Here is a 19,924-nt window from a genome sequence, read left to right on the forward strand (position 1 = left end):
TGGGAGGCAGGTCCGAGAGGACCTCGGCTCGCTGAGTAAGACGCCCTGGGGCAGGAACCACCTGCTGGGCTTGTCCGGAACCTGGGTGAAACGGCAGGGTCTTTACCTGCCGCCTCGCTCAGTCACTGGACGGGGGCTGCCCCAGCTTACGTGGCTCGCCCACCATGTGCCACCTAGACGGCCTGCTGCTGGGTATCCAGTCCTGCCTCCCAGGGGAGCTGGGCGGTGCGCCTCCGCGTGCGCTATGCTGAAAACTGCTACAGAGGATAACAACACACAGAGGCAAGGGAAGAACGGAGGCCACGGTACTATAGAGAAGAGGCCCCTAATGCCGTCCCAAGGGGCAGCGAGGTCAGGGTCGGCCTCTTGGAGGAGCTGACATGGGAAAAATTAGCAGACCTTTCTCAGGTGAAGAGAACAAGGGAACAGTGTTTCAGGGAGAAAGATGTGCTGGAGCTTAGGGGGGAAAAGGTTGTCGAAGGGGGAAAAAAAAAGCAGACTGGGCTACAGACATGATGTAGGTGTTATTCAGGGTGGATTGTGGGACTACCACTGCAACCCCTCTCCTCGTTCATGATCGGTTTCTGCTCAAATGGGCTCCTCCGTTTCTCCAGAGGACGGCAAGCTAAGGCACGGTCACCATGGAGACGTGTGCGAGGCAGGGTTCTGACGCATTCACCAACCTGTTTCCTGGACATGAGAGCAAGTCGTGCTGCTCAGCTGTTTACATCTAACTATAAATGGGAAACACATGAAAAAACCCATTAAAAATATGGAGACAGGTCTGCCTATATATCTTCATACTTGTATGTTGATGTAAGTATCGAAAAAGCTATAGAACACCGTACATCAAATGTTCACATTGGTCCCCTAATGTGTAGAGGCTGAAGAAGCGTGGGGAATGACTATTAACTTTTTCTTTCCTTTTTTTTTTTTACCTGCTAAAACCAAGCATTTTTGTAAACGTTTTTGTATCTTAGAATTTAAATTTTGCACGTTTCAAAAATAAACCATGGGAATTTTGTTTTTCAGTGTTTTATTTTGCTCAGCATCAATGGCCGTGTCTTCAGAAATCCAGAGCCTAACATTTCATTCAGCAAGCAGCCACCGAGGGCTCCTGGGTGCTGCAACGAGGTGGGTGAGACAGAATTCTGATCTCAAAGAGTCTAACAAACGGCCTTACTAAAGGGACAGCATAGTACATGATCAAAGCTGAATTACTGGTATTAGTCAGAAAATACTTAGAGCTTAAAATGAATTACACGTAAGAGAAGTGACCAGAAATTGACCAAGTCCTATTTTCCCCTCTTATCAGTTGCTAAACGGCAGCATGTGCTTGCATTGTTATGTGTGAAAAGGATGAAGAATGAGAAAGGAAGTCACCCCGATGTGTCCAGGTAAATGCTACAAGGTGGCCGCGTGGGGACAGCAGTCCCCACCCTTGGAAGGAGAGCTACTACCACAGCAAGGCCTCATCTTAAACAGCCCCGACATCTCAAACACAAGGATAAAAATAGAAGCCCCAGAAGGATTTAGCGAAAATAAAATGAAAGGTGAGAGCCCCAGAGGCAACCCTGAACTTGCTGGAGAGGCAAAGTGAAGTGCAAGCTGATGGGCCCCAAGGTCAAGGGTAGGAAGCTTTACTGGAGGCGAGAGCTTAGGAAGGGGGCAGCTTGACCCGGCCCCAGGGTGGACAGGAGGATATGAGAACCAGATGACAATAATGATTACAACAAGGATCAGGCTTCACTCAGCCTTACAGATGCTTCGAGAAACTCTCAGTCTTGCAAAACAACCAAACCCGCCTGACTCAGGAAAAGCAGAGGGAACATTTTACACTAAATACTATTCGAGATCTGTCACCAAGAAATATCTTCAACTGATTCCTCATACTCCTTGCCCTGCAGCAGAGGTAGCAAGGACAATCTTCAAAGAATCTGGTCCCACACAAATACTTCTGAATAAGCACGGCAGCAGGCCTGCCGTATACACAGCATCAGGACTCTTCAACTCAACTAAGCACAACAGCAGGCCTGCTGTATACACAGCATCAGGACTCTTCAACTCCACTGGAACACCACTCCATTCCAAACATCCAAGCATAAAGCCACACAGGAATTCCTGTCACTGAAAAATTCATGAGCTAGTTGGCAAAGACCATAATCTAAACCAATCATTCTTGAAGCTGGTTGTTCATGTGAAATAACTGGGGACCAATTGCAGGGCCCCATCCCCAGGTCCCCAAAGTTATTGATGTTGAATCTCTGGGGGGAGGAGACTATGAATCATTTAAGTGAAAGTTCTCCAGGTGGTGCTATTGATTGGCTGGTTTTAGGAAAAAAATGTGTTTTTGTTTTTTTTTCCAGAGAGAACATCTCCCCAGTTAACATTTTTCTAGCAGAACACTTTGGTTTTTAATACTCAAACTTCAAGAATGTAACTACTTCTCCAAAAATATGCAACTATTTCTCAACATTATTCTACCAGTGTTTATCAAGGAAAATATATATTTACATCCCCAAAACTCTGGGCAACATATTTTTTAAAAACAATGTGCAAATAAAGAATTGTATGACCTTCCAGACAAAAATCAGCATAATGTCAGAATGACATGTAGATATTTTAAAGAGCTAGTTGAAGGCCAACAGATGGGACACATGTCTCAGATGTGGCTGCACTAAAATACATTACAGCCTCAAATTAAAAAAAAAAAAAATGGGGCACCTGGGTGGCTCAGTCAGTTAAGCCTCAGACGTCAGCTCAGGTCATGATCTTGCTGTCCGCGAGTTCAAGCCCCGCGTCGGGCTCTGTGCTGACAGCTCAGAGCCTGGAGCCTGCTTCGGATTCTGTGTCTCCTTCTCTCAAAAATAAATAAACATTAAAATAAAATAATAATAATAATAATAGGGGCGCCTGGGTGGCTCAGTCGGTTAAGCATCTGACTTAGGCTCAGGTCATGATCTTGCGGTCTGTGAGTTCGAGCCCTATGTCAGGCTCTGTGCTGACAGCTCAGAGCCTGGACCCTGCTTCGGATTCTGTGTCTCCCTCTCTCTCTGCCCCTCCCCTGCTCATGCTCTGTCTCTCTCTCAATAAAAAAAAAAAAAAAAAAAAAAAAAAAAAAAAAACCTTAAAAAAATTTTAATAATAAAATAAAATACATTACAGCCTCACAGCAGACAAGACAACCTGTCGATAGATAACATCTGTGTGATCTGTTGGTGTTCAAATGCAAACTTGTAAGCATTTTACATTCTAACATGACAGCTTATGGCATCTATGGGTATTTTACTGAGTCTTTGTTATGATTTAAGCAATGTGTCAAGGCTTTGGGGTTGATATATAATGCCATACAATTTTTCCCATTGGAAAAAAGTCACAGGATCCAGGCCCCTGGTGAACATGTTCAAGCAGAGGCTCTAAGGTGCGGGTGTGGATTACTGGCGTTAAAGGGGAGATGAGCAGGATTGAAACCCAGGGTGGGGCTCACAGCCATCAGGAGTCACATTCAACCCAGGGAGAGATAAACTCACCGCGAGCACCTGGGAAGCCACCACAGAGCCCCTGACACTGGCACTCGGCCTCAACGGGTGGGGAGGTGTTTCGTGGTGAAGAGAGGAAAGGAAGAAGACAACATTTCAGGAGGAGGGAGAATCCCATGGGAAGGCAAAGATTTTTGAAGAAGCGTGCTGTTTCCTAGGGTACAGGACTCTATCTGGGGCCTAGAGTGTGTGAAGGACTGGGCAGGGGGCGTGCTGTGAATCTGTCCACGCGCTCACATAGGCATGAAGCACATGTCTGATGAGCACCTACTACGTGCCAGCCGCCGAAGACTGAGGGGAGGAAAATTGACTAGCAAAAAAAAAAGAGCCAAAATAATCATGATTTTGTCCCTAAAGTGGTTTCTGTCCCGTGGTACATATTTAATTACGGTGAGGATACAGACTACAAATACATGCCTTGAAGGAGGTGGCGGGTGGAGAGACCCAAACTGGTGGTGGCGGGGAGGGGGGAGCAGTCATAGGAGAACTCAAGGAGGATTTAATTTTCAAGATGGAATCTGACGGATGGGTGCCAGCCTTTTTTTTTTTTTTTTTTTTTTTTTAATAGGATACGGAAACATTTGAACACTTTAAATGAACTATGGTTTGGGTGGGCATAACATAGGAAATACCTCCTGTTTATCCATTTTGGCAGGCTGTACTGTCCAGAAGTCCAGAACGGACTGCCAAGGAACACAGGGGTGTGCTTAAGACAGAGTAGGGAGAGACTGAGAGGCATGGGAAGGGGGCCTGTTAATGCAAAACCAGACACACAGAGGGGCAGTTTCTATAGTGGCTGTAGTCTAGCCCACCTGGATTAGTGCTCTCTGGCCGTCACCAGCCAAGACCTCCAGCAGCAACTGGTCTGGATTCGAGGGTGGGCAACATGGTACACAATATGCTAGTGATGAATTTTCTCTCTGCAACTAATGAATATCACACCTCGGAGAGCAGCTCAGAGTAGTACCAGTCTGCTCTGCCTCCTGGAAAGCACAGGTGGTTTCAATTTGACCTTGGAGAAGAACAGAAACAAACCGAGTAGGTGTCATTTGCACACCTCGACTCCCCAAAAAGTCCATTTTAGAGTCTGCCAAGTCTGTAAAGATCGTAGGGCTGCCTTATACGTGCATTTATTCCACAGCTGTTCTCTGAATTGTACTATGTGCAAAGGACTATGCTGGCAAAGGACAGCAGGAAAGACACTGGGGGAAGCAGCTAAGTCACATGAAAAGGTCCCGAGGCTACAGGGAGCAAGGCAAGTAGGAGAAAACGCAAGACAGCCGTCGTGGCTCAAGGGCAGAGAGCCAAGGAGAGTGAGCCTTGAGAAGGGGGTGGGGGGGAACGAAAGGAGGCAGGTCCTGGTAGACCACCGCACAAAAGATTATACTGAAAGGTTTTCAGCAGTGACAAGCTTAATGAGCTTTGCTTCCAAAAGATCATTCTGGCTGCACCAAGAACAGATCGCAAGGCGATAGAGGAGGTGTGGGAGAGCCAGTGAGTTAAGACACGAATTTACCCATCACACTAGGAGGTGAGTGACTTTAGACCAGGGCAGAGCTACTCAAAGCCAGGTTTCAGCCAGCAGTATCACCCCACGCCCAGGACCTTCGGAAAAGGAGATTCCCAGGACTGACCTGTACCTACTGAACCACAATTGTTGGGAGCTGGGCCCCAGCATCTGCATTTTAATCAGTTTACCTGGTGATTCTTACACACTCTCAAGTTTGAGAAGCATTGGATCTGGGTAGTAGTAACAGAGAGGGGGACACATGAAAATATATTTTGAAAAGTGAATGAGCGGATCTATAGGGAGTGATGAATAAATTCTGGTAAATCAGAATAGTGTAGAACTTTATGGAACAATTCTTCTGAGTTAGAGGATGCATATACGTGAAGAAAGGTACTTTTGGCGTAATTTTAAGTAAAAAAAGCAAAGTGCTGAGTAAAGAGCATAATACCCTTTTTAAGAAGTACAGACATACATAACTATAATTTATATATTTGTATGTTTACATAAGAATATAAGAAACTAGGGGTGCCTGGGTGGCTCAGTCGGTTGGGCATCCAACTTTGGCTCAGGTCATGATCTCACAGTTGGTGGGTTGAAGACCCACGTCGTGCTCTGTGCTGGCATCTCACAGCCTGGAGCCTGCTTCCAATTCTGTGTCTCCTTCTCTCTCTCTGCCCCTCCCCTGCTCACACTCTCTCTCTGTCTCTCAAAAATAAATAAAAATGTTTTTTAAAAGATTTATTTTTTTTAATTTTTTTTTCAACGTTTTTTATTTATTTTTGGGACAGAGAGAGACAGAGCATGAATGGGGGAGGGGCAGAGAGAGAGGGAGACACAGAATCGGAAACAGGCTCCAGGCTCCGAGCCATCAGCCCAGAGCCTGACGCGGGGCTCGAACTCACGGACCGCAAGATCGTGACCTGGCTGAGGTCGGACGCTTAACCGACTGCGCCACCCAGGCGCCCCTAAAAAGATTTAAAAATAAAGAATAGAAGAAACTAGAGAATACTACACATCAAATGTTAACATCAGTTCCTTAGCAGAAACTGGCAAGTGTGGGGAGTGCTTACACTTCAATACATGCATTTTATTTACTTATTAAAACAAGCACTTTTAATAAATGCTTTTATAGCTTCAAACCAGAAAAAAGTCTTAGAATTATACAAGCACATAAAATGCTTACTGAGAATTCCAATACAAGTGGAGCACCTGTGTCCAGACCGGGGTAAGAGGCCCGGGCACAGAGCACTCTGGACCTTTCTCCAAACCCACCCTTTGTCAACATCTGGGACTCTATTTCCTAAGTGCTTCATTTATATGGTTCCTAGGTTTGGAGAGATCATCACCAAACTAAGCTCGTTTATTCACGTGGGGCTCTGCTCTCATTAAACAGAGAATTTCTATTAGGCCTTTTTGAACATCAAAATTAACTTCGAGGCCCCTTTTTTGGGGTTCACAGAACAGGAAGACATTTAGGGTCCCTTTCGGCTGACCATACCTCTGGTCACGATGCTGTGATTTCCCTTAGAACTTTCCATGAGGAGCATGGCCACCGGCAACAGGCGAAACGGACCATCGCCGGGCTCCATGCTCTGTGCTCACTAGGGCATGACCAAATGACAAAGGCCCACAGAGGCCGTTAGCTGTCCCCGAAGCATCACTGTCGGGGGGGGGGGGGGGGGGGGGGAGGGGGAGGGAACTTTGAGTACAAGCAGGATTCTCCGCTCAAAAGAGCCAACTATGCTGATTCAAAAAAAAAAAAAAAAGAAAACATTTTCAAAAACGCCTGTGGGTAAATTTGAGCTGCCCACAGCTCCCCAGGGGCATCTCGAACTTGCTGTCGAGCCATTTCTGTGGATTTCAGTCAAATTCTAATTTTAGTGTTCATTAAACACGGGTAATTCCCCAGCCGGTCCCTGCCTCACCTCGTACACAGAGTGCGTCGGCAATATAGGTCACCAAGGCTTCGAAAACACTCCCACATCAAAGACAAACCTTTTCATTATAAGCATTAACTTTCTAAATAATGATGAACTTGAAAAGTTTTCCAAAGCTGCAGGGTGGGTGTGAAGAGAGCTGGCATCCTCCTTGTGAATATTTGCATGAATGTGGCCTGTTATGGGGGTGACCGTTCACAAAGGTTTTGTGTTCCAGCAAGTGTAAGGGATGCAGGTATGTCTCCATCTATCCCCCATTTAGACTGATACTTATTGAGACCAATAATGTAAGGACACAACCGGAGTATGCGGTATTGGGAAAATACACTCAAGTATACGTGCACGCACACACACACACCCATCATGGACATGACATGTCTAGAAAAAAGACGGCTTACTCAACATTTTAGGTCTTCTCATTATTATAAAGGCCAAATTCCTTATCAAAGTTGTATCAGTTAATATCTTTCAAGCTGAAAGTAACAGCAACAACAACAACAAAGGGTGGCTTAGATCCTAAGGATACTTAATACTTTACAAAACATCCCAAATGAGTTGGCTCCAATCCTCTGGCTCACAGCCTCATGATCACAAGGTGGCTGCTGAAGTGCCAAACATCAATTCTTACAGAAGAGTATCCATTTGACTGGGAAGTCTTTTTTTTTTCATTTTTTTAATGTTTATTTTTAAGAGAGAGAGACAGACAGAGCATGAGCAGGGGAGGGGCAGAGAAAGAAGGATACCCAGAATCCAAAGCAGGCTCCAGATGCTGAGCTGTTAGCACAGAACCTGATATAGGGCTTGACCTCACAAACTGTTAGATCATGACCTGAACCAAAGTTGGAAGTTTAACCAACTGAGCCACCCAGGCACCCCTTGTTTGGCAAATCTTAATCCCATGATCAACTGTCACATTAAGCAGCATTCAAAAATGTTTTCTCCCTTATTCATACCTTTGCGTATGCTGTTCCCTACACCTGAACAGTCTCTCTTTTTCCTCCACACAGATAACCACCACTTATTCTAGGACACAGTGTAGGGTCAGCTCCTAAGACCTTACCCTGCAGTAGGCTACCTGTCTCTCCCACTTTTTTGCTATTATCATAGCATTTCTCCACCTTTGATGTAATTGCCCCTTTATCTGTTTTCCGCCCAGGGGATGATGAGCTCAATGAAACAACAACTATGGCAGGAACTTCTCTGGTTTCCCTGTGCTTTACACGGGGCCTGACTTGTCTATACGTGTTGATGGAAGGAACAAGAAGTCGAAGAGAATTGCCCAGGACCATGCTGCACTCAGAAAATCAAATCACTCTCTGTACAGGGCACAGGGGCAACTTAAGAGATGTATCTTTACCAAGGCACCGTCCAGAAGATTGGATCCTGCAGACCTTCATTCCCATTACCCTGTCTGGAGTGCTACTGAATGACCCTAAGAGGTTAGCACACCCCTTAAGCCCCACAGAAGAGTGATGGGACTTCAAAGGAGCTGTTGAAAGAACACGGACACTTCTGCCCCAAACTCTGGGATTGTGGTGGGGGATGGTGGGGGGTGAGTGGCCAGTGAGGTGGATACAGCAGGATACTTAAGCTCTTTGTCCACTGGCATCCACTTGTCAGTTTCCAACAAAGGGCCTGGTTGTACGTCTGGGAGCAGGGCACATTTGTGGGTGGTGGCAGGCCCAGGGAGCTGGAGGGCTTCCCTTGGGGTCGACCTTCAGCGCCTGGTAGCACAGAGTAAGAGAGGAGGAGGAGGAGAGGGGGGCACTCCCTGGGCCAGGGCCAGGCAAGCAGAGAGGTTTCGGCCTCTGCAAGCACACAGGGCTGGTGTGAGAGAAGGCAAAACACCTTGAGGTGTGAGAGATGTGGCTTCTAACGAAGATAAGAGGTTGGCAAGCAAGAGGACGCTGCAGAGTGACCACATCTCTCATTCCCCAAGAGGCGGCGTTAGAACTAAACCAAACTGGGGCATGTGGGTGGCTCACTCGGTTGGGCGTCCGACTTCGGCTCAGGTCATGATCTCACGGTTCGGGAGTTCGCACCCCGCATCGGGCTCTGTGCTGACAGCTTGGAGCCTGCTTGCAGTTCTGTGTCTCTCTCTCTCCCTCTCGCTCTGACCCTCCCCTGCTCACGCAGGGTAATAACTGTCACTGCCAGGTAGGATTGTTACGAAAATCAAATAAAGTGATATCTTTAAGTGCTTACAAGAATACCTGCCATACAGTACATGCTACACAAATACAACACACACACTGAGGCGAGAGAGCCCCAGGGAGAACACGGGTGTCCAGGTGACTCAGCCTTTGGGTGTCAGGCTCTGTCCACACAGCACAAGGGAAAGGGCAGAGCTGGAAGACATGACTAGTAAACTTGGTCAATGAAACCAGGCAAGGGATGCTAAGAAACAGCAAGCATACCAAGTCAGCTTCTCATCTTTTTTACCTTTCCTACTTTTAACACTCAAAACCGATCCACCTAGATTTTTTTTTCACATGAGCTGGATATCTGAGTATTTGCTATTTGAATTTTACTTAAGGGGCAGGGTAGAGGGAATCTGAATTCTGGTGTCAAAGAGTCATAGGATCGGGGTGTCCGGGTGGGTCAGTTGATTAAGCATCTGACTCTTGGTTTTGGCTCAGGTCATGATCTCATGGTTTGTGAGTTGGATGCCCACATCAGGCTCTGTGCTGGCAGTGCAGAGCCTGCTTGGGATATGCTCATTCTCTCTCTCGCGCTCGCTCTGCCCCTCCCACACACTCCCTCTCTCTCAAAATAAATTAAAAACTTAAAAAAAAAGAGTAGTAGGGTCAAGGCTATGAGCTCAACCAAACCTGAGACCCAGCAGCAGGGAGGCTCCAGGTACAGGGTCCAGAGCTCTCCTGGAAAACCTGGAAATGTTCAGAGCTGACCTCAGAAGAGAAGACCCAACTCCAAGATGAGATACACAGAAAACAGGAAAGAACATGGTCTTCCCCTCGACATATAAAATTAAACCATTACCATTTGATCTTTTGATCAGCATCTATTACTAATAGAGAAAACCCATTTCACCTTGGGGCTTGGGCCAGCATCCCAGTGCACACTGCACCGATATTCTCCTACCCCATGTATCCTACCAGTCCTGGAGCTAATATTGTTTCTGGGCTGCTGGTTTCCTTTGATTATTTTTATTGACATTCAGTGCCTATGAATCAGCAGACTGAAGGCCCCTCTGGAGCCAGGAGAACTGCCAGCAGATGCTGACCTGCTCTCCTTCCTCTGCTGACAAGACCAGATCCAACCCAGAGCAGCCCACAGCCCGGGGCTTCCCAGCCCAGAGCAGTGGAAGCAAGCCCACAGGTGTGCTGGGGAATAGGCACAGAGGCCAGCTGTTACAGGGAAGAACCTGGGGAGCATGGGGCATAGAGGAGAAGCACCTGTCCAGCCACATCTGTCATCACCCTCCACGCATACCGATTGCTGCTCTGGCTGCTCCCCGTGCTACCTCTGACCCGCCCCGCCCTCCTCAGCCTCCTCCCATGGCTGTGCACATGCTGTTCCTGCCGCCTAGGGCAGCCGGGTCCCATCTCTCTGCTCCAGCTGCACCTTGACCTCTTCTGAACTCTCTCTACTCATGCAGGATCTAAGCTGGTCTCTTTGAACCTATGGTCAAAGCCTTCTAATGTTCCATGCTACTGCTCTCGGCTCTGAGGCGTTCGCTGGCAGGAACCTGCCTTTATCCCTGCCTGTCCTTCCTACTACTATTCCTAGCATGGAAAACAAATCAGCAATTTCTAAACACCTCAAGTGCACCTGTGGGTGTGCAAATCGCTTACCATTACAAAGCGTGTCAGTTTCCTATGGCTGGTGTGACAAATGACTACAAACGTCATGACTTAAAACGGCATAAATTTGGGGCACCTCGGTGGTTCAATTGGTCGAGCATCCGACTCCTGATTTTGGCTCAGGTCATGATCCCAGGGTGGTGGGATCGAGCCCCGCGTCAGGCTCTGCCATGAACGTGGAGGCTGCTAGAGGTTCTCTCTCCCTCTAGGCCCCTCCCCCCACACTTGCTCTCTTTCCCTAAAAATAAATCTTTTAAAACATAAATTTATTAACAGTTCAGAGGTTGGAAGTCTGAAATCACAGGGCTAAAATCAAGCTGGTGGCAGACCCACATTCCATTGGGAGGTTCCCTGGGGAGAATGGTTTTCTTCCCCTTTCTGCCTCCTGGAGGCCCCCACCATTCCTCCGCTCAGGGTCCCTTCAATCATTGCAAAGCCAGCAACACAGCGGCTTCCAATCTCTCTCCCACTCATTGTCTCCTCCCCTCGTATTCCCCACCTCCCTGCCCTGTCAACTCTCCAAACCTGCTTCTCCATCACATCTTCTTCTCTGACCCACACCCTCCTGCGCCCTCCCTTACAAGGACCCTTAGCATTCAATTAGGCCCGTGCCGATAATCCAGGAAAAGCTCTCCATCTACAACACTTAGTCACACCGCAAAGCCCCTTTTGCCATAGAAGATAACATTCACTGGTTCAGAGGATTAGGACGTAGACATCTTTGGGGGCCAGTATCTGACTACCACACAAAGGACACTGTGAAAACGCACCAGAAGGCGAGTCAGAGAGCTCTAGCTCTGACAGTGTTACTTCCTCCTCTGTGACCTCGGATACATTGCCTAACCTCTCTGAGCATAATTCTTCATCCATAAAACCTCACAAAGGTACTCTCAGAAAAAGATTTACATTTAAGAAGCCCTTTAAACATCAAAACACAAAACAAGTACAAAGTCTTGTTGTTTCAGTTTTTTTTGTTTGCCCAGGCTTGGCAGCTGGGCGGCTTTTTAAAATGGTCTCAAGTGAGGTAAGGAGCATACACACACACACACACACACACACACACACACACACACAGAGCACATTTAAAACACCACAATAAATACTACATCACAAAATTAAAGGATATGGCCAAAGCTGCATTTGAAGGCAAAATCACAACTGAATTTTTTTAAATAGATACCTGTCTATTTGAGCACCTGTTAGATACCAGGCACTATCATATTTGACTCTGGAAGCTACCCTATAAGGATACCTAAATTACACGAGGCAATGCAGTCTTAGCGATATGAGACACAGCCAAGAAGTGGCAGAAGTGAATTGAATTTAAAGTGCACTTACTCACATCCTTGTCAGCCTGGCTTTATCAGGGCAGCAGCTAGTTTTGCTGATTTTCTTCTCATCTGACGTGGCCAAAAGTAACACTCTTCTCATAGTCCCTCAAGGCTCCTTCTAATGTCCATGCACACTAGCCTCATTTACAAGGGCCAAGGCCAGCATCTTTTTCAGATGTCTGCCCTCAGGCTTCCCGAACCCATTCAGCCTCTGGAGGAGGTGAGCTGTGGTCCCTGGGATGTTAACATCCCCCCTGCAGATAGCCCTTAAGCACTGGCTGGCAGGCGTGCTGTACTGACAGGGAAAAATCTGGTATAAGATGGCCAACGGGACTGATAGGTAAACTCCAGCCCGACCGAAGACTCCCGTTCCGGGTTCTTCTTCCTACTCCACTTGCCGCGCGTGCGCCAAATTGCTACTAATGCGGAAGTAACAGACTATCATTTGTGCTCGGGCTCAGACCTCTGGAGAGTGATCTCTTCCGGAGCCCGCCAGTGTGAAATAAACCCCCTGCCTTCCGAGATCTCTGAGTGCCGCTTGGTTATTCCGCCGGGTCATCCAGACCAGGTTCCGTTAACAGTGTAAATACCCCAGATTCCTCACACCGGATGGGATAATTTGGAGCACGTGTTTTATACCATTTCCTACAGTTTCCATTTGGGATTTGGTTTTAGGTGCCACTGTGTCAGCTAGCTTAGTATCTCGTCCCTTACAAGTTTTCTTCTCTTAACTACACGCATAGGGTCTGCTTTCCGGGGAGAGAAATCACAAGGACATGTAGATAAGGGAACCTAAAGATATAATGGTTCCTGACATATGTAAGGAAAAAACAAAACCCTTTACTGAATTAAAAAGGAAATAGCATTAAAAACCATGGCAAGTAAAATTGACACCGGAAAAAAAAAAAAGTGGAGAACAAGCTTGGTGTGCTTTTCACAGAACACCAACTAAAAGAGCAAATACAAGTTGAAGGGGAAGTTGGTAGCGAAGAAAAACAAATGGCAAAGCTCCAAGTGCAACATATGGGTAATCGATGTTGCAGAAAACCAAAACAAAGGAAACAAAAGTAAAATGCAAAGCTACAATGAAGCTGAATAAGTTAATCTGTAAGCAAAAAAGCAGGCAAAATCAACATAAAGGAACCAATAGCTAGACAAAAACCTGTTTCACTGTGGTTGTTTGTGTGCTTTGTCTTTTAAATCCAAGAACAGATGACAATTAAGAGGAGTCAGGTAGAAAACGGTGGTTAACCATAAAGGAAGAAAAATCAGGCTGGCTTTCCAAGAGCACAGGGCGGAAGAAAAGTGAACAAGGCCCTTGCAAACGGTTTTTCGAACATGCATAGCCTGAGAATATTATACCCAGCCAAATGGACAGAAGCATCTGAAGATAATTAAATGACATTCTTAGATAAGTAGTGACACATGAATGTTAACATTCATTTATGATTGTAGGGAATAAAATCACTAAAATACTAGGGGAAATAGAAAACAATAAATCCCAAATCTTTCATTTAGCCTGGATTAAAATCTCACTTAAAACAAAGGTCACAGGGGTGCGTGGGTGGCTCAGTCGGCTGAGCGTTCCACTCCTGATTTTGGCTGACATCATGATCCCAGGGTCATGGGATCCAGCCCAGCAGCAGGCTCCTTGCTGAGCACAGGGAGCCTGCTTAAGGTTCTCCCTCTCTCCCCCTGCCCCTTTACCATGCTCACATGCTCACCTGCTCTCTCTCTAAAATAGAAACAAACAAACAAACAAAAAGAAACAGAGGTCACAGATGAACTTGAGAGATTACGGAAGTTTGATTATTGATATAAAGCTTCAAGAATCTGATGCACAAACCATGACATCCAAGAATATAAAGGCCAGAGTTGGAGAAGAATCCGATGCTTTAAATATACCAAGAAATTAAATATTAGCGATTCATTAAAGAAACATTGAATTCTGCCTACTTCGTTTGAAGCTATTCAGTAAGATTCTACTTTAACTTCACTCGTTTATTGCTAATAGGGAATTTTTATTTACCCTTTGTGTTTGTTTCAGGGAGTGGAATTTTAGTTTACTCATCAAATGTGACAACCATGAACGTTCTGAAGTTGCTGTAATTATCTCGACTGACACAAAAGCAGTCCCTCTTCTCCTGGAGTTGAGAAGCCGGCAGAAAGCGCCTCTCTCCTGCCTTGTACAAATTATGGCAGAAGTGACCATAAACGGTCACTTTAACAGAAACATTTTAAAATCAGGCTGCATCGTCACTTTTTCCTCATCAATATGCACAAAAACAGAACAAGAGATAACTCAAAATGAGGAACTGGAACATGAGCACCTTGTATAAAATGACTGGTGGTAAAGACTGAAAACTCCCCTATTGTTATAAGATACCTATTAAATTAAAATAATCATGAAAAAATAGGATACATAACAAATCACAACCACATGTAGAGTAAAAGGAACTCCCGAGTCTTCATGACACCACCACGTATTACCACTAACAACTCCAGGGAGTGGCTGGAGGGCTCTGTTCCTCCAGACTGTCTGGGACGATCTTGGCCTGACTTGCTCACGCACCTTTGGTCAGCTGGCAGGTCATCTGGGTCTGGTAGTCAATGACACCGTCATGACTGGTGGTCAAGTCTGGCAGTGGGCTTCGTGCCTGCCAAGGCAATATGGTGACCGGGCCCTGTCTGTCAGCACCCACCAGGCCAGCCCCGGGCCTGTTCACATGACAGTGGCCTAATTCCAAGAGAAAGAACAATCACGGCACACTGTCACCTCCACCCCATTCAGTTGGCCAAAGCAAGTCTCAGAGGCAGCATAGACTAACGCCTCCATGCCCGGATGGGATGAAGGGCAAAGTCTTATTACAGAGAGCACAGGGAGGAGAAAAGATAGAGAACTGGGAACTTTCTGATTGACTTGTGCAATCGGTCTAGCACAGTGGCAAAAGAATAATGAAAGCAGGTAAAACAATGCCATCTTCTTGATATTAATATAAACATTCACTACTGATATGGAATTAGATTCACTACATAGTCTAAATTAAGAAAGACACACTATAAAATACTGTAGTCTTATATTTGTCAAATGAAAATATGTAAGGAACCCATAAGTCTCATATAACACTGTTAACTAGAGTGAAAAGAAAGTACAGCTTTTAAAAACATGTAAGTCAATGAGAAAAAGATCAATACTCCTTTAAAAACTGGGCAAGTAGGGGCACATGGGTGGCACAGTCGGTTAAGCATCCGACTTCGGCTCAGGTCACAATCTCATGGTCCGTGAGTTCGAGCCCCACGTAGGGCTCTGGGCTGACAGCTCGGAGCCTGGAGCCTGCTTCAGATTCTGTGCCTCCCTCTCTCTCTCTGCCCCTCCCCAGCTCACGCTCTCTCTCAAAAATAAATGAACATTAAAAACTGGGCAGGTGACATGAGACCATGCATAGAAGAAATGCAATTGCATGAATTAAAAACGGTCTAAACTTATTAGTAACTAAATCATTGCAATTAAACATTACACATATACACATCCATACACATATATAAGTATGCGGATATATGCACGCAAACACACATGTGCATGTATTTGTTTTTTACTTTTTATAAAAATATATAAATTTATGAATCTATTCTAAACACATTGAAAGGATACAATTTTGCCTCCCAAATTTGCACAGATTTTCTTAAAATGGTAACACCTGCTGTTCTCAGAGTAAAGTTACTTTTATACACCACCAATGAAAATGTAACCTAGAGTAAGTTTTCTGGAGGCCGGCTTGTCAAGAGGCATCAAAAGCTTTGGTAATCGTCACGTTCTCTGACAAAGTATGCCAGGAAATGAATAAGGCCTCCATCACAATTTAGCTCCAGATTTGTTCTTCAGAGTGTTATATAGAGAATACAACATTGCAAAGAACCCACGTGACCACGTGAAGGGAGTAAATGATATAAAATTAGAGTGTATCCATACATCCATATAATAGAATACTTTTCAATCACTACCATTCTGTTTACCTTGAGAGGTTCATGATACGGTAATTGAAAAGATATGGTATGTCAGGTGGACTTTTTGTGTAAATATGTGTTTATATTTATACAGACCACAAAAAGCATCAATACTAAAATTTAAATGAAACTGTACTTTCCAATTTTTTCTTGTGTTCATTTTTCCATTTTTCTAAAATGATTTTATATTCCTATCATCAGAAAATAAAGCCACTTACTACCCAAACAGCATATTGGTGAAATATTTGCAGCAATTATCATAAACGCGGGCTCAATACCTTCTGTGTAGAGACTCCATAAGAAATACATGGCAAACAGCATAAACTCATAAAACAAGATAAACAACTAATTAAAAAACACCTTTAATGTAGAGAAAATATATGTGAATCTTAACACTAGCTAGCATAGGATTTTTTCAATTCTAATACTTTTCCACTGGAATAATACATGTATACAATCCTTCTAGAAAGCAATTGCACATGAATCGGAGCCTTAACATGTAAGTCACAGAGCTGTAAAAAAGTATCAGAGGAAAATATAAGGGAATTTGTTAGTGATCTCAGGAGGGAGAAGGTCTCTCTAAACAAGACAAAAAAATAGATGCCAAAATAGAAACAATGACACATACACCCACACTAAAATTAAAGTCGTTCTATGACAATAGACCTCACAGCTAAGTTGAAAGCAATCAAGAGATTGAGAAGCAGAGTGAGCCTTCCAGCCAAGGATGAGGAGTTCAGCAAATCATTACCCTAAAAGCAATTCTAAAGCTGAAAAATATTAACAAAAACAACCATTTCAGAGCCCTGGACATCACCAAAGGCACACAACAACCTGTGAAATGTTTGTGCGTATACAACCGCTAGACTTTCGCTAAGAACAGGGGGACTCTGCAGTAGTCTCGCCTTGGACTGTGACCAGAACTGACTACCCACCACCATCACCACCACCACTGCCATCACCACCACCATCACCAGAGGGCTAGTGCCTAGCTGGCAGAGATCCGGCCAGGGCGGATAGCTTTGAGGAGTGACAGCTTCACATGCCCAGCAGGACAATGCCCAAACCTGCAGGTGTTATCAGTGAAGGTGACTATCGTGGAGGCAGGGAAGGCCCATGGCTTTACTTGGTTGAAGTTGTGGTCTTGGGGACAGCACATTCCTGCCTGAGGATGCACATGCGTGAGCGCGCGCGCGCACACACACACACACACACAGCAGGGACTGAGCAGGACACAAACACAGCATACCCCTCCAATGGAATACTCTCCAACAGCCGAAAGAAATAAAGTCCTGACACATTACAACATGGATGAACCTAAAAACAATTATGCTAAATGAAAGAAGTCAGATGGAAAAGACTATATATTGTATGATTCCATTTAGTCCAGAAAAGGTGAATTCATTGAGACAGAGTACAGACCAGTAGTTGCTAAGGGCTGGGAGGTGGGAGTGTAGATGAACTGCAAATGGGCACAAGGAAAACTTCAGGGTTGGCAGAGAAGGTCTGAAAGTGTATTGTGGTGAGGCCGCACAACTCTGTAAATTCACTTAAAATTCTTGTACGGTAGACTTATGACGGTTGCATTTTATGGTGTGTGAGTCATACTTCAGTACAGTTATTTTAAAAAAGAGATAGGGAGACAATATTCGCGACATAGCTGAAAAAAAGCTGAACGTCCATAATGTACAGTTGGACACCTCGAAAGAAGAAACTTGGCAGGCAGACAGGCCAAGACAACTACAAAAGCCGCATGTGGAAAGGGGACCAATTCACCTAGAAATGAGGGGAAAGCAAGACAAGACAAGACCGCATGGCCTTTTTCCATCTTCTCAAATAAAAGACTAAAGAAAATGTCTTGTTCCCATTTTACAGATTGGAAAGAGAAGGTCAGAGTTTCAAAGTCTCGCCCAAACCCGTCTCTTCCGGCGGTGAGTGAAGGTTTGCCACCATGAACTTGCACGGTCCCTCCCCCACAATCTTAGTCCCTATCATCCCCAATCCAGCGTCTATGTAGACAGTGAAGATATTGAGACATTACAGGTTGGGAGGGACTGGGCGAGGCTCGCTGAGCTCCGTAACGCACTCTGTCAGGCATTTGTGGTATTCTTATTAACACCTAATGGTCCATCACGGCTCATTATGGATTTTTGTTTTGCTCTTCGTGGCTAGATTATTAAGATTTCATTAATGCCAGTTTATCACCAGGGCCCTAAGTCTAGCTAGGGTCGCTATGGCTTGTGGTAGAAGCCACGGTTGGTGCAGTTTCGGAGATTTCCCCAAGCCCCACCTCGGGCCGCAATGTCAAGGACCCTCCTCTGCCGGTGCGCAGGGGCTGGCACATCACGGCCTCTGCAAGCACCGGCTTAGAGCCAGAAGTCCTCAGCTATCGCCCCAGCCTCTCCTTTGTGTTTCAGTCTCCTCTCTTGTAACAAAACCACCCCTCCAATCTTGCTGCACTTGGGGAGAACGGAAGACAGGCTGGGTGGGAACAGGCTTAGGAAAACGTGGCACAGAAATAGGCTTCGTTAGAGACAGGGCCTACCTTAAGCCGTGTAGAACAGACACCCAGCCTCAGCCTTTAGGAAACCACATTGATCTGGCTTTCAAAAAACAGAGCCAACCCAAAAGCAACCTAGACCAAAAATACTGTATTCAAAATAAAAGGCAAAGATCTCCTTACCCTGACAAAAGCCTGCAGTCCCAGGGTTCTGTAGCAAGGATGCTGGGTCCGTGCAGATCTTCCCACAGGAGACTGCAGAGCCTGGGAGGGAAGAGTAAGTTGGAGTATTTGGGACTTGGGAGGAGCGACCAGCCTACTGTCTTCCCATGACTGCCGGCGGCGTGCAGCAGGTGAGAATGAAGCCCGAGGCATGATTCTGAATCAGAGTCACCTGGGCACCAGTTTGCTTGGCATTAAAAGCTCCCCTAGTTAATTCTGATATTTCCTTAAGTGCAGGGCTCGTTGTCTTACTACAGAGGATCTCAAAAGTAACTGTGTATCAGGATCACAAGGAAAGTTACTAAAGACAAGAGCCCAGGATCCTTGAAATAAGACTGAGGACTTTGTATTTTTGCCAGGTTCTCCGAGTGATCTTGATATGACCCAAGATTGGGAACCAGTGAATCAGCAGATTGGCAATGTCTGCTGGGTCAAGCCATCCAACCATCTGGGGAAGGAGCCACTATGAGCTAAGTGGTGTTACCTGTGCAGTGCCTGGCTTGTAGCAGGTCTGAGTAAATAACCACACCTGACTTACCTAGCACACGCTGCAAGAGAAGAGAGTTCTGGCACTTTAGGACGTTGGACACAACCCAGAGACTCCCTCTATGCATCAGTTTGTAAACTACGATCAGTTCCCCATATCTTGCTTCAGCCCCATTCAAGAACCACCCATGGACATGAGCAGTGGATATCCAACAGTGCCTTAGTATCAACAGCTTAACAATGTGCATTAAGGGAACAGTGATGCTAGGGGGTGGGGGAAGGAGAAAGACAAGGGCTATTTACTAGGAAATCCCTCCCTTTGGGGACTTTCTGTCCACTGCCTGTCTCAAGGTATTTGTAATGAAATCTTCAAAAGCTGGGGATGAGTCAAAACAGGGTTTGTGTTAACAGAGATCAAAGCTCCTTACCATTCTAAGGGCTTCCCCAACACAGTGTGTACTAATTATTCAAGGATAAAATGGGATGGGGTGACACAAAAATCATTCATTCATTCATTTATTCGTTCATTCACTAATTGCACAACGCTCGAGGATCTGGATTCTGGGATCA

At 45.6% G+C, this 19,924-nt stretch overlaps 1 long non-coding RNA gene across 1 annotated transcript in view; it reads right to left on the bottom strand.

The window, feature by feature from the left end:
* LOC122494497 overlaps positions 1–18,914 on the bottom strand; it is a 595,470-nt gene extending 576,556 nt beyond the window's left edge. The window contains exon 1 of the long non-coding RNA XR_006300179.1: positions 18,830–18,914. This is a non-coding gene — a long non-coding RNA (uncharacterized LOC122494497). The remainder of the gene's footprint in view (positions 1–18,829) is intronic.
* Positions 18,915–19,924: the final 1,010 nt, after the last annotated feature.

This window comes from Prionailurus bengalensis, chromosome E2 (assembly GCF_016509475.1).
Source record: "Prionailurus bengalensis isolate Pbe53 chromosome E2, Fcat_Pben_1.1_paternal_pri, whole genome shotgun sequence".
NCBI lineage: Eukaryota > Metazoa > Chordata > Mammalia > Carnivora > Felidae > Prionailurus > Prionailurus bengalensis.